The sequence below is a fragment of the Conger conger genome, chromosome 13 (assembly GCF_963514075.1).
Source record: "Conger conger chromosome 13, fConCon1.1, whole genome shotgun sequence".
Lineage (NCBI taxonomy): Eukaryota > Metazoa > Chordata > Actinopteri > Anguilliformes > Congridae > Conger > Conger conger.
This window is the reverse complement of record NC_083772.1, coordinates 45,542,474-45,556,957: the sequence shown is the minus strand read 5'-3', so window position 1 is coordinate 45,556,957 and position 14,484 is coordinate 45,542,474. Positions and strand designations below refer to the sequence as shown.

The 14,484-nt window shown below is 49.2% G+C and overlaps 1 protein-coding gene across 1 annotated transcript in view; it reads left to right on the top strand.

The window, feature by feature from the left end:
• Positions 1-14,484, top strand: part of tpst1 (tyrosylprotein sulfotransferase 1) — a 57,018-nt gene that overhangs the window by 18,965 nt on the left and 23,569 nt on the right. The gene's annotated exons all lie outside the window — the stretch shown is intronic.

Below are 14,484 nucleotides of genomic sequence, written 5' to 3'. Positions count from 1 at the left end.
GTGCATGTGTGTGTGTGTGTGTGTGTGTGTGTGTGTGGCTGTTTTTGCTGTTTCACCTCTCGGATCACTCTCTCTGAAACCCAGTCAGCCGCACAGTCACAAGTCCTCTTCTCCCTCAAGCCTCCGCCATGTTAGTATAACTGAACGCTCAAGGTCAATGCCTGCGACAACATTCCTCCTTTCTGCTCAGCTTTCATCTGTGCCTCTCCAAGCCCGCTTCCTTTCTCCCAGCTTCCTCCTCCTCTTCTTCATCACTCCCTCTCTGGAGGCGACCTCTGACCTCTGACCCCCAGCATCCGAGCCGCGGAGTAGACCGCTCGCGCCATTACGTAACGCACACAGCAGATACAGGAAGTCCAGGGGCTGGAGCCCCTCCGACGCACATTCCAGTGGAGCTGCAGGGTTTCTGTTGAAAAGACTCCGGCTGCGGTGTTTGCCCTCACTCTCCTGCTCCTTCACTCACAGACACCTCGCGCTCTCATTGGCCGGCTCAGTGGCGGCCTCTGCAGCATCAGCCAATGATGCTCAAGTGGAGGTGTGGCCACAGCAGCCCCAGCCACAGCGTGTGTTTCTGCACTTTAGAACATTTTATAGTCATGTGAAATCCATCCCGTTTCCGGGAACGTTAAAGTGACCTGTCAGGGCAGGTGCCATGGGAAAAGCAGAATCCCCGTCAGAGAGTCGAGACTGAGGAACTCTTAACAGAATGGCCATGACAATAAGTCCCAGGATTATAGGTGCTTGATATTTGTTGATATTTCCTGTGTTCCATCGTTACGTTGCATTACATTTGGTATTTAGCTGACACTTTTATCCAAAGTGACTTACAGTTGATACAGTATTAAGCAGGGGCCAATCCCCCCTGGAGCAATGTGGGGTCAAGCCTAACAGCACTGGGGTTTGAGCCAGTCCCAGTCAGATACCTTAGCAACGATGCTACAGACTGCCCCAGAGAATGTTCTTCCAAACTCTAAGAAGGGACAGTGGGCTAGAACTGGAATGATAACAATGAAGAATTTGTTTGAGAAATGTCATTTGTACATTTTTGTACACAGATTTGCAACCATTGTCCCTCGTGAACTAAAGCCTTGTTCATGGGTACTTTTTTGTGACGCCACAATGATATATTTTGTTTTATTTGAATTGCTCATCCATAAACATGTTCATCATTGTAACCTGAAAGCGGGGGTAAATTAAACCAAACATAAACTAAAACTATCCCTGAGAATGCTGAATTGAAATAACGAGAGGCAGTTTTATTTTGAGTGATGCTTTTCAAAAGGTTTCACCACAAGTTCGTTGGGAGCTTTGAGCATGTGGCTGTTCGGAGCGGATCTGCCTGACTTTCGTATTCTTTGCTCCGTTCAGCCTGATGGAGCAGAGAGGAGCAGATGGCGAAGGCATCACAGTTCAGAAGGTGCCGTGGTAGGGCTCGAAACCCCCCGTGCATGGGGGCGGGGGTCGCCCTTTCCTTTTAATCTGTCAAATGTGCCACTCATTTCAAATGTGCTGTTCATTTCAGCAAACAAAAGTATTTTATATACTGCTATGCAATTAGTCTAACAAAAGATGGTCTCTTAGCAGAGAACAAAAAATGTGAAAAAGAAAAACCTAGAAATGCAGATGCAGGCAGGTAAAAGCTCCAGTAATGTTCACAGAGTCAGTGCAGGTAAAAGCTCCAGTAATGTTCACAGAGTCAGTGCAGGCAGGTAAAAGCTCCAGTAATGTTCACAGAGTCAGGGCAGGCGTGTAAAAGCACCAGTAATGTTCACAGAGTCAGTGCAGGTAAAAGCTCCAGTAATGTTCACAGAGTCAGTGCAGGTAAAAGCACCAGTAATGTTCACAGAGTCAGTGCAGGTGGGTAAAAGCACCAGTAATGTTCACAGAGTCAGTGCAGGCAGGTAAAAGCACCAGTAATGTTCACAGAGTCAGTGCAGGTGGGTAAAAGCACCAGTAATGTTCACAGAGTCAGTGCAGGCAGGTAAAAGCACCAGTAATGTTCACAGAGTCAGTGCAGGCGGGTAAAAGCACCAGTAATGTTCACAGAGTCAGTGCAGGTGGGTAAAAGCACCAGTAATGTTCACAGAGTCAGTGCTAAAAGCTCCAGTAATGTTCACAGAGTCAGTGCTAAAAGCACCAGTAATGTTCACAGAGTCAGTGCAGGTGGGTAAAAGCACCAGTAATGTTCACAGAGTCAGTGCAGGCAGGTAAAAGCACCAGTAATGTTCACAGAGTCAGTGCAGGTGGGTAAAAGCACCAGTAATGTTCACAGAGTCAGTGCAGGCAGGTAAAAGCACCAGTAATGTTCACAGAGTCAGTGCAGGCGGGTAAAAGCACCAGTAATGTTCACAGAGTCAGTGCAGGTGGGTAAAAGCACCAGTAATGTTCACAGAGTCAGTGCTAAAAGCTCCAGTAATGTTCACAGAGTCAGTGCAGGCGGGTAAAAGCACCAGTAATGTTCACAGAGTCAGTGCAGGCGGGTAAAAGCACCAGTAATGTTCACAGAGTCAGGGCAGGTAAAAGCACTAGTAATGTTCACAGAGTCAGTGCAGGCAGGTAAAAGCACCAGTAATGTTCACAGAGTCAGTGCAGGCAGGTAAAAGCACCAGTAATGTTCACAGAGTCAGTGCAGGCAGGTAAAAGCACCAGTAATGTTCACAGAGTCAGTGCAGGTCAAAGCACCAGTAATGTTCACAGAGTCAGTGCAGGCGGGTAAAAGCACCAGTAATGTTCACAGAGTCAGTGCAGGCGGGTAAAAGCACCAGTAATGTTCGCAGAGTCAGTGCAGGTAAAAGCACCAGTAATGTTCACAGAGTCAGTGCAGGCAGGTAAAAGCACCAGTAATGTTCACAGAGTCAGTGCAGGCAGGTAAAAGCACCAGTAATGTTCACAGAGTCAGTGCAGGCGGGTAAAAGCACCAGTAATGTTCACAGAGTCAGGGCAGGCGGGTAAAAGCACCAGTAATGTTCACAGAGTCAGTGCAGGTCAAAGCACCAGTAATGTTCACAGAGTCAGGGCAGGCGTGTAAAAGCACCAGTAATGTTCACAGAGTCAGTGCAGGTCAAAGCACCAGTAATGTTCACAGAGTCAGTGCAGGTCAAAGCACCAGTAATGTTCACAGAGTCAGTGCAGGCGGGTAAAAGCACCAGTAATGTTCACAGAGTCAGTGCAGGCGGGTAAAAGCACCAGTAATGTTCACAGAGTCAGTGCAGGCGTGTAAAAGCACCAGTAATGTTCACAGAGTCAGTGCAGGCGGGTAAAAGCACCAGTAATGTTCACAGAGTCAGTGCAGGCGGGTAAAAGCACCAGTAATGTTCACAGAGTCAGTGTCCCACGGGGCAGCCTCTCATTTGCTTCCAGACCTCACGACTGCGGCAGTAGAGACTCTTTGATGTTAGATTCAAATGAGATGCTCTGAAGGAACATCGTATTTGTGAAATTAGAGTGGAATAGCACTTTGAAATAGGCCCAATGGAAGAGGCAAGACCAGCTCTCTAATTATTCCACAGCTCAAACGGACAATGCTGCTAGCATTCAGAGATAATTCGTGTAATTGAAATATAATAGGGGGCGACATGGCTCAGGCAGTAAGAGCAATCGTCTCGCAGTCGGAGGGCTGGCCGTTCGATGTCCCTGAGCAGCCAATCGCCGTCGGTGTGTGAGTGTGTGTATGAATGGGTGAATGAGAAGCATCAATTGTACAGCGCTTTGGATAAAGGCGCTATATAAATGCCAACCATTTACCAAATATGCATTTATACACGGCCTTGCCCTGAGGTGTAGCCTATCTGTGCAAGTGAGTAAAGACAAGAAGCCGCTCTTTGACAAGCTCTAGCGCTGACTGGAGTCATAAACAATGAAACGCCCACACTGATTACTTAAAGTGCCTGTCCTTAATGTTTCAGTTCTGGTGGATTTTGCGACATCTGTGGTCACTGGTGGTCTTAATTTTCATGCTGCAAATACCAGAGATCCAGATGAAAAGAAGCGATTAGTAGGTGCACATTGAGTGCTTATTTTTCTTAGAAGACAGTAGAGCAAGAATGCCTATAAAAATCAGTGGTGAGTTTGGCAGAGATTAGTTTCCTGTGTCTCTGCTGGGGGAGAGAGGAGTTTCCTGTTTCTTTGCTGCGGGAGAGAGGAGTTTCCTGTTTCTCTGCTGGGGTAAAGATGAGTTTCCTGTTTCTCTGCTGGGGGAGAGAGGAGTTTCCTGTTTCTTTGCTGCGGGAGAGAGGAGTTTCCTGTTTCTCTGCTGGGGTAAAGATGAGTTTCCTGTTTCTCTGCTGGGGGAGAGAGGAGTTTCCTGTTTCTTTGCTGCGGGAGAGAGGAGTTTCCTGTTTCTTTGCTGTGGGAGAGAGGAGTTTCCTGTTTCTCTGCTGGGGGAGAGAGGAGTTTCCTGTTTCTCTGCTGGGGAGAGATGCGTTTCCTGTTTCTCTGCTGGGGCAGAGATGAGGGTTGATTAGACTCCTTGGTGTGCTTGGCGGCATCATATCGACAGTCTCTATCGCAGCTCCCAGCTGGACAAACTAATGAGCCTCCCACACCACCGAGCAAACACACACACACACACACACACACACAGCCAGGCACACACGCACATACACACACACGCGTGCACACACACACACCTGCGCGCACACACACACACACAGCCAGGCACACACAATCCCACTGCTCACACACACACACAGCCAGGCACACACGCACATACACACACGCGCGCGCACACACACACACACACACACACAGCCAGGCACACACAATCCCACTGCTCACACACACACACACACACACACACACACACACACAATCCCACTGCTCACACACACACACAGCCAGCCACACACGCACACACACGCACGCACGCACACACACACACGCACGACACACGCTCACAAACACAAAGGCACTGCAAACACACACACACGCAGCCAGGAACACACAAACCCGCTGAAAACAGAACATGCTTACACAGACACAGCCAGGCACACTCAAAGGCACTGCAAACACAACACGCAGACGCACACACACACCCAAGCAGGGCGAGGGTGTTTGTGATGGAGCCCTTTAAATCATGCTGACAATCCTTTAAATCATGCTGACAATCCTTTAAAGGAGGTTTACAGAATGACCATGTGTTTCCCATAGACCCTTTAGGTTGGAAAACAATACTCATATTTTAAAATAACTGTGTGAATATCTATATACACAATGTAAACTTTATAACGGTCTCCTCTGTAAAAGAGCTACAACAAGCAGATTTCACATTTGAAAGCCAAAGTGTCTCTCAGTCACAGTGCAGACCTGCTCTACAGCCTGGTGTGTCTCAGTGCAGACCTGCTCTACAGCCTGGTGTGTCTCAGTGCAGACCTGCTCTACAGCCTGGTGTGTCTCAGTGTAGACCTGCTCTACAGCCTGATGTGTCTCAGTGTAGACCTGCTCTACAGCCTGATGTGTCTCAGTGTAGACCTGCTCTACAGCCTGATGTGTCTCAGTGTAGACCTGCTCTACAGCCTGGTGTGTCTCAGTGCAGACCTGCTCTACAGCCTGATGTGTCTCAGTGTAGACCTGCTCTACAGCCTGGTGCGTCTCAGTGTAGACCTGCTCTACAGCCTGATGTGTCTCAGTGTAGACCTGCTCTACAGCCTGATGTGTCTCAGTGTAGACCTGCTCTACAGCCTGATGTGTCTCAGTGCAGACCTGCTCTACAGCCTGATGTGTCTCAGTGTAGACCTGCTCTACAGCCTGATGTGTCTCAGTGTAGACCTGCTCTACAGCCTGATGTGTCTCAGTGTAGACCTGCTCTACAGCCTGATGTGTCTCAGTGCAGACCTGCTCTACAGCCTGATGTGTCTCAGTGTAGACCTGCTCTACAGCCTGATGTGTCTCAGTGTAGACCTGCTCTACAGCCTGATGTGTCTCAGTGTAGACCTGCTCTACAGCCTGGTGTGTCTCAGTGTAGACCTGCTCTACAGCCTGGTGTGTCTCAGTGTAGACCTGCTCTACAGCCTGGTGTGTCTCAGTGCAGACCTGCTCTACAGCCTGATGTGTCTCTCAGTCTCAGTGCAGACCCCCCACATACTGCGGCTTTGGCTGAACAGCATACATTGTCTGGATTAAGTGTTTTAATCTGCTGCTGGACAGGGGGCCTGGGGGGTTCCTGAGCAGGGGATTTCCAGTCTGTTTGGTGACATGCTGGCAGTAAGTCCAAACCCCTGAGACCAGCTCCCTCCAGTGTGTCCGGATGAGCAGGCACCACGCCCCGGCGCTTCGGGAGACGCCCCTCTCCAGCAGAGCCCGGGGCCTCTGAATAGGCCTGGGAATTTAATGTTTGCTTTTGGCTGCAATTTAAAATGTCTAAATAAAGTAAACTTACTCAATTAATATTGACCGACTAAATAGGTTGAGAGACTGAATCAAAAAAGTAAAAAAAAACTAGCAACAAGCTCTCCCATCTCAAATTTGCAAATGGTTCAGTCTGCCCCTGCACACAGTTTTGAATCTAGCGTTTGTGTGCTTTTTCTTGAGATTATAAAAAGAAAGGAACTTGAGAGAAGGCAGTTTATAACTAATTTCTTCCTAAAGAAAGGTGAGCAGAACTTCCCAACGCTGTTTAAGAACGTTTCGGCCAGGATAGCTTGTGCTTCAAAGGGGAACACAAGCGCGTAATTCGCAGCAAACTGTGACCACTTGTCAAGATATTTTGTTTGTAGTTGTTAACGTTAGCTAGCCATTTCATTTGTGTATCCTGGCACGCAAAACAGAGTGTGAAATAGCTAACACTAATACTACAATGACAGCCCACTGTGTGTGCCTCAGTTGCTAAAAATAAAACGCACATTTCAAGCAAATTAAATGGCATATTAGCCTATTCCATTCAATAACAAAGTGTTCTGAAAGTTGGAATGCCCCTTTTTCTCATTTGAGTGTTTACTATACGTGCACTAGCCTGTGCGTGGCGTGTGCATCATACAGACCTACATTTACTGACACTTCTGTGCGATGGCATTCATAAGGAAATGTAGGCTGCCTTGACACTTGCTGTGAATGTCAATAAGTCAGTTGCATATTCCCAGGTCCCAGGTATCAGATGAGCCTCAAACCAACGTGCTGCTGCCAGATATGCCGTAGATACTAAAATAATATGAATATTTTTTCCATTGAGTTCAAATGGAAAATGTGTCAGCGGAAACGATCTACTGCGTAACTGGCCACAGCACGGTGGTTTGAGGCTCATCTGATACCTTGCAACCTTGACGTCTTTAGCCAACAAATGTGTTCCATACTGTATCAGCAAAACGTAATTGAATCTACTCCCACCCCCCAGTTCCCATGGTGATCCATTCTAATGTAAAGAGTTTTAGTATCGCTTGTAGGACAACCTGGAAACAGGATATCCAGACAGTAATGATGCAGATAGGTCACAGATATCAGGAAGTCATAAACATGGATATGATAAACATGACTAATGCCGGGACTATGTATAAAACCTGCATTTCTACATGGAGAAACCAAAGTGTATACTGTAAAAATGCCCTCTTCAAATCTGACAATGTGCACTTTAACTAGCTACATGTGATAAAAAATTTTTTTTCATTATTACAAATCTCAAATTGTGGACTACAGATTAATTAATAAATGATCTTTGTCCCAAACATTATGTACATACTGTATATATAACATAAAAAGGGAGATGGGTGCCTACAGTAATCTTCTTTCAGGGGGCCCAGAATGCCTAGCTACACCCCTGAGTGGAGTGGAGCCCGCCCCGGGGTATCAGCTGGCTCTGTGGGGCGGTGCTGGCAGAGGGCAGGGCTCTATCCTGCTGGCTGTGTGGGGCGGTGCTGGCAGAGGGCAGGGCTCTATCCTGCTGGCTCTGTGGGGCGGTGCTGGCAGAGGGCAGGGCTCTGTCCTGCTGGCTGTGTGGGGCGGTGCTGGCGGAGGGCAGGGCTCTATCCTGCTGGCTCTGTGGGGCGGTGCTGGCGGAGGGCAGGGCTCTATCCTGCTGGCTCTGTGGGGCGGTGCTGGCGGAGGGCAGGGCTCTGTCCTGCTGGCTGTGTGGGGCGGTGCTGGCAGAGGGCAGGGCTCTGTCCTGCTGGCTCTGTGGGGCGGTGCTGGCGGAGGGCAGGGCTCTATCCTGCTGGCTCTGTGGGGCGGTGCTGGCAGAGGGCAGGGCTCTATCCTGCTGGCTGTGTGGGGCAGTGCTGGCGGAGGGCAGGGCTCTATCCTGCTGGCTCTGTGGGGCGGTGCTGGCAGAGGGCAGGGCTCTGTCCTGCTGGCTCTGTGGGGCGGTGCTGGCAGAGGGCAGGGCTCTGTCCTGCTGGCTGTGCGGGGCGGTGCTGGTGGAGGGCAGGGCTCTGTCCTGCTGGCTGTGTGGGGCGGTGCTGGCGGAGGGCAGGGCTCTGTCCTGCTGGCTGTGTGGGGCAGTGCTGGCGGAGGGCAGGGCTCTATCCTGCTGGCTGTGTGGGGCAGTGCTGGCGGAGGGCAGGGCTCTATCCTGCTGGCTCTGTGGGGCGGTGCTGGTGGAGGGCAGGGCTCTGTCCTGCTGGCTGTGTGGGGCGGTGCTGGTGGAGGGCAGGGCTCTGTCCTGCTGGCTGTGTGGGGCGGTGCTGGCGGAGGGCAGGGCTCTGTCCTGCTGGCTGTGTGGGGCAGTGCTGGTGGAGGGCAGGGCTCTATCCTGCTGGCTGTGTGGGGCAGTGCTGGCGGAGGGCAGGGCTCTATCCTGCTGGCTCTGTGGGGCGGTGCTGGTGGAGGGCAGGGCTCTGTCCTGCTGGCTGTGCGGGGCGGTGCTGGCGGAGGGCAGGGCTCTGTCCTGCTGGCTCTGTGGGGCAGTGCTGGCGGAGGGCAGGGCTCTGTCCTGCTGGCTCTGCGGGGCGGTGCTGGCGGAGGGCAGGGCTCTGTCCTGCTGGCTCTGTGGGGCAGTGCTGGCGGAGGGCAGGGCTCTGTCCTGCTGGCTCTGCGGGGCGGTGCTGGCGGAGGGCAGGGCTCTGTCCTGCTGGCTGTGCGGGGCAGTGCTGGCGGAGGGCAGGGCTCTATCCTGCATTAGATCTGTCCCAGGACTCCTGACTGCGGGGAGGAGCCCGGCACTTAGAGACGCCACGGCAACAGGTCCCCCCACACCCTCCCACACCCCCTCCTCGGCTGTGGCCACCTGTCCATTAGCCCCACTTACAGCCCCAGCGCATTGGCCCCACGGGGTGCCTCCACAGGCCAGGAAGGCCATGAATAATTGAGCAGTAGGCCGGGGCCATTAAGCGGCTCTCAGAGCAGGGAGGGGCCGGCGGAGGGGCCGGCGGAGGGGCCGGCGGAGGGGCCGGCGGAGGGGCCGGTGGAGGGGCCGGTGGAGGGGCCGGTGGAGGGGCCGGTGGAGGGGTCGGTGGAGGGGCCGGCGGAGGGGCCGGCGGAGGGCCCGGCCTCGCCCCCCCACACCTGAGCCACAGAGCAGCATCAGCACATGTAATATTCATATCTGCAGCAATAACGCCGGCCCAGGGGGGGCGCCCTGTTAGATCACTTCCATTACGACTGTGAGCGTCTCTCAGGCCTCTCCCCGCCCTCGCCACACTGTCTCTCCCAGGCTGTATTCCCACAGGCAGGGCACTCATTTTCTCTCTCTCTTTCTCACTCCGTTTTATATGGTGGACAGCCTGTGATCCGCATCATGATATATGGTCACAGTCTGCACAGATTCCACTCCTACATCTGCGTAATGCTCCCTTTCGGTTTGTATTAGATTCCACATTTACATATCTGTTCTCTGTGTCTATATTTATACATGAGCACATGGTATATACCGTCGTATGCAAAAATGTAGGCACCCCTGGTGAAAAAGCTTTTTACGATGAATATCTTGGTGAACAGAGCAAACCTGAACTGTAAATATTGCCACACCGAGTTAAACATGAGACCTTTCTGCAAATTCTAAAGCTTTTTATTCATATTTTTACTGTTACTTTTTAAAAAGATGTTTCAAACTGCCTGTTTCCACTCATAAATGGAATGGTTGAAGTCAAGGCAAGGTCTGGAAGACTGAGATGATGTTCAGCTAGAATGGCCCGAGACCTGGTGAGAAATGCTCAGAAGAACCCACACAACATTGCAAAAGAGCTGCAAAAAAAGAGTAGCAGGCTTTGCTCTAGCTGTTCACAGGACAACTATACAATATACTTTAAACAACAAAGACCTTCATGGCAGAGCTTCCAGAACGAACAACCTCAACACAAAATGAAGCGCCTGAAGTATGCAAAAGAAAACATTGAGGAGCTTCAAGTCTTTTGGAACAATGTGCTTTGACAAAACCAAAATAGAACTTTTTGGCCACCACCAAAGAAGGTATCTTTTGGATGAAGCCTTTGTAGAGAAGAACTCCTTGCCAACTGTGAAGCATGGAGGTGTGGCAGCTGGGGGCAAATATTGTTTGCGTGAAAGGAAGAATGGATTCTACCAAATATTAAGAAATACTGGAGGCCAATGTTCAAAGGTAAAGTTGAGACATTGAAGTTGAGGAAAGGCTGGGGGTATTCCAGCCAGACAATGATCCAAAGCATGCCTCAAAATCAACCATGAAGGACCTCCAGGAAAGAGGGTTGTGGAATAGCCACCACAGTCCCCAGACTCAAATATTATTGAAAATCTGTGGAGAGATCTCACCATGCTGTACATGCAAGGAGGCCAAAGAAAATGTCTGAGCTGGAAGTGTTCTGCCAGCAAGAATGGGGGAAAATTCCAAAAGCGAGAATTGAAAGACTCTTAGCTGGCTACAGGAAGCATTTACAAGTTCTTACAGTTGCCTGAGGAGGAGTTACAAAGTACCAACTGACAGGGCTCCCAAACTTTTACACAGGGCGTTTTTCCTTTTTTTATTGTTTTGAAGCTGTAAAATATTTGAATTAAAAATAATCTTGCTTTAAAGTTGTGTCGTTTTTAACTTTGTACCATTTTGAGCGCTTCTGTTCGCCAAGATATTCATTGTAAAAGGCTTTTTGACCAGGGGTCCCACATTTTTGCACCTGCACCTGGTCTACATGTCTATCTATACATATTGTTTACGCTTCAGGGCTATTTTCATAGGCCCAAACACAAAGACACACTTTTGCTAGTTTCACGGCGGATAGTTCAAGCGCAAATAAGGCACAATGTTAAAAAGGGCTGGACTTAGTGGCTTAATTAATTAGCGTAGAGGTTAATGAACATGACAGGGACCCGCAAGGTCGCTGGTTTGATCCCTGGTGCAGCCACTATAAGATCCGCACAGCTGTAGGGCCCATGAGCAAGGCCCTTAACCCTGCATTGCTCCAGGGGAGGACTGTCTCCTGCTTAGTCTAATCAACTGTACGTCTGCCAAATGCCATTAATGTAAAGTAATAATGTAATGTAGAGTCTGCTTTTTTGCCCCTTGGTGGACTGCTAATATTACGGTGGATTTAACGAGATGTCGAGCAGAAAGATTCAGCTCTTGGGAAAAAGACCTGCTCCTGTTCAAGCCCAGTAACACTGAGTTGTATAATGTGGTGCACATTTGTTTTCAGTCCTGTTTTTTTTTCTTCTTCCTGTTTTAAGGTTCATTTCTGTTCATTTCATTAGACTTAGTTCTCTTTAGAAATTTCAGTACAACATTCATTTCATTACATTACAGGCATTTGGCAGACGCTCTTATCCAGAGCGACGTACAGTTGATTAGACTAAGCAGGAGACAGTCCTCCCCTGGAGCAATGCAGGGTTAAGGGCCTTGCACAAGGGCCCAACGGCTGTGCGGATCGTATTGTGGCTACACCGGGATTAGAACCACTGACCTTGTGTGTCCCAGTCATTTAACTTAACCACCACACTACAGGCCTTAACCACTACGCTACAGGCCTTAACCACCACACTACAGGCCTTAACCACTACGCTACAGGCCTTAACCACTACGCTACAGGCCTTAACCACCACACTACAGGCCTTAACCACTATGCTACAGGCCTTAACCACTACGCTACAGGCCTTAACCACTACGCTACAGGCCTTAACCACTACGCTACAGGCCTTAACCACTATGCTACAGGCCTTAACCACTACGCTATAGGCCTTAACCACCACACTACAGGCCTTAACCACCACGCTACAGGCCTTAACCACCACACTACAGGCCTTAACCACCACGCTACAGGCCTTAACCACTACGCTACAGGCCTTAACCACCACGCTACAGGCCTTAACCACTACGCTACAGGCCTTAACCACCACGCTACAGGCCTTAACCACCACGCTACAGGCCTTAACCACTACGCTACAGGCCTTAACCACTACGCTACAGGCCTTAACCACCATGCTACAGGCCTTAACCACTACGCTACAGGCCGCCCCTCAGGTCATCTGAGAGTTGAATTTTAATTATTACTTATGTAAACATTTTAAGCAAATTTTCAGTTGTCTTCTACAAATCTAATCTCTGTTAGGCTATTGCATGTTTTTATGTGTTTTCCATTGAATGATTATTTGAGACATGTATTCAAACATTATCCCGGAATTGACTACTGATCGGTTTTATTCTTCGTTACTGTGATTGTCTAATTCAGCAGCCTATTATGATCATCCTTGACAGGTAAATATTTTCAATATTTCTGCACTTTCACATGGTAATCTTGATATTTTTATCCATATTTATCCGAGTTTGACAGAGCAGATGGTGTACAGTTGTGCAGTTCCCTATAAGCACATTACTAGCCTAATATTACACTGTTAAAATAGCAGTGGAAACTGTGACATGACTTAAGACTTGTGTTTTGGTTGGTTAAAATGAAACGCATTCAGCTGCATCAGAATGGCACTACACAGAGAGTTCCCACGATCGCACCTGATTGAAATAGGCGCATGGTCACACCTGATTGAAATAGGCACATGGTCGTTTGTTATTTTAACAGTCCAGGTGCTGGAGGAATAAAGGCCATTATGTTTCTGAAACTAGAAATGTGACCCGTTCTATCATAGTCGGAAGTCGCAAGGGCCAAATTAATATAAATCGATGTTTATGTAAAAATTTAAATCTTTCATCTTTATTTTGAGGAAGAATATCTTGGCTTTCTTAATCTGTTTTGGGGTCAATGTGACTGATTTTCATAGAGCAGGTCAAAAATTTAGTTTGGAATCACACCCTGTCCTGTGTGCTACTGTAGAGAACCACACCCTGTCCTGTGTGCTACTGTAGAGAACCACACCCTGTCCTGTGTGCTACTGTAGAGAACCACACCCTGTCCTGTGTGCTACTGTAGAGAACCACACCCTGTCCTGTGTGCTACTGTAGAGAACCACACCCTGTCCTGTGTGCTACTGTAGAGAACCACACCCTGTCCTGTGTGCTACTGTAGAGAACCACACCCTGTCCTGTGTGCTACTGTAGAGAACCACACCCTGTGTGCTACTGTAGGGAACCGCACCCTGTCCTGTGTGCTACTGTAGAGAACCACACCCTGTCCTGTGTGCTACTGTAGAGAACCACACCCTGTGTGCTACTGTAGGGAACCGCACCCTGTCCTGTGTGCTACTGTAGAGAACCACACCCTGTCCTGTGTGCTACTGTAGAGAACCACACCCTGTCCTGTGTGCTACTGTAGAGAACCACACCCTGTCCTGTGTGCTACTGTAGAGAACCACACCCTGTCCTGTGTGCTACTGTAGAGAACCACACCCTGTCCTGTGTGCTACTGTAGGGAACCGCACCCTGTGTGCTACTGTAGAGAACCGCACCCTGTGTGCTACTGTAGAGAACCACACCCTGTCCTGTGTGCTACTGTAGAGAACCACACCCTGTGTGCTACTGTAGGGAACCGCACCCTGTCCTGTGTGCTACTGTAGAGAACCACACCCTGTGTGCTACTGTAGGGAACCACACCCTGTCCTGTGTGTTACTGTAGAGAACCACACCCCTTGAAGCAGCCACTCTATATTGGTTCCCAGCGGTCTGTCTGGTGTTTAATTATTCATGAGGGGCGTTGGCATGGCTCTCTCACCCAGAGTAGTTTAGGATTTACAGCAGGGATCTCAAAGTCAGCTGTGTCTGCAGGTTTCTGATGTGCTCCTGCACTTTTACTGCAGTCCGTGAAGTATTTGGACAGTGGTACAATTTCTGTACCTTTGGCTCTGTACTCCAGCACATTGGTTTTGAAATGTGAAAGCATGAATATGATGGTTAAAGTGCAGACCGTCGCCTTATGTATGTGCATCCATATCGGGTCATCCATGATAGAATCACATCCCTTTTTGTACACAGCCCCCCATTTTAGGGGACCAAATTGGACAGTTGGCTTCTAATTAGTCCTGGATATTCAGTTGCTTCCTTAGTGCAGGTATGAGAGCTTTCAGTATCCGATTCCAGCCCTTTGATTGCCTTTGGAGTCTGTTATTGGCATTTGTCGACCAGAGTTGTGCCAGTGAAAGACAAGGAAGCCATTATGTGGCAGAGAAATAAGAGAAAAAACAAGACATGGGCCAAACAAGAGTGCCTCT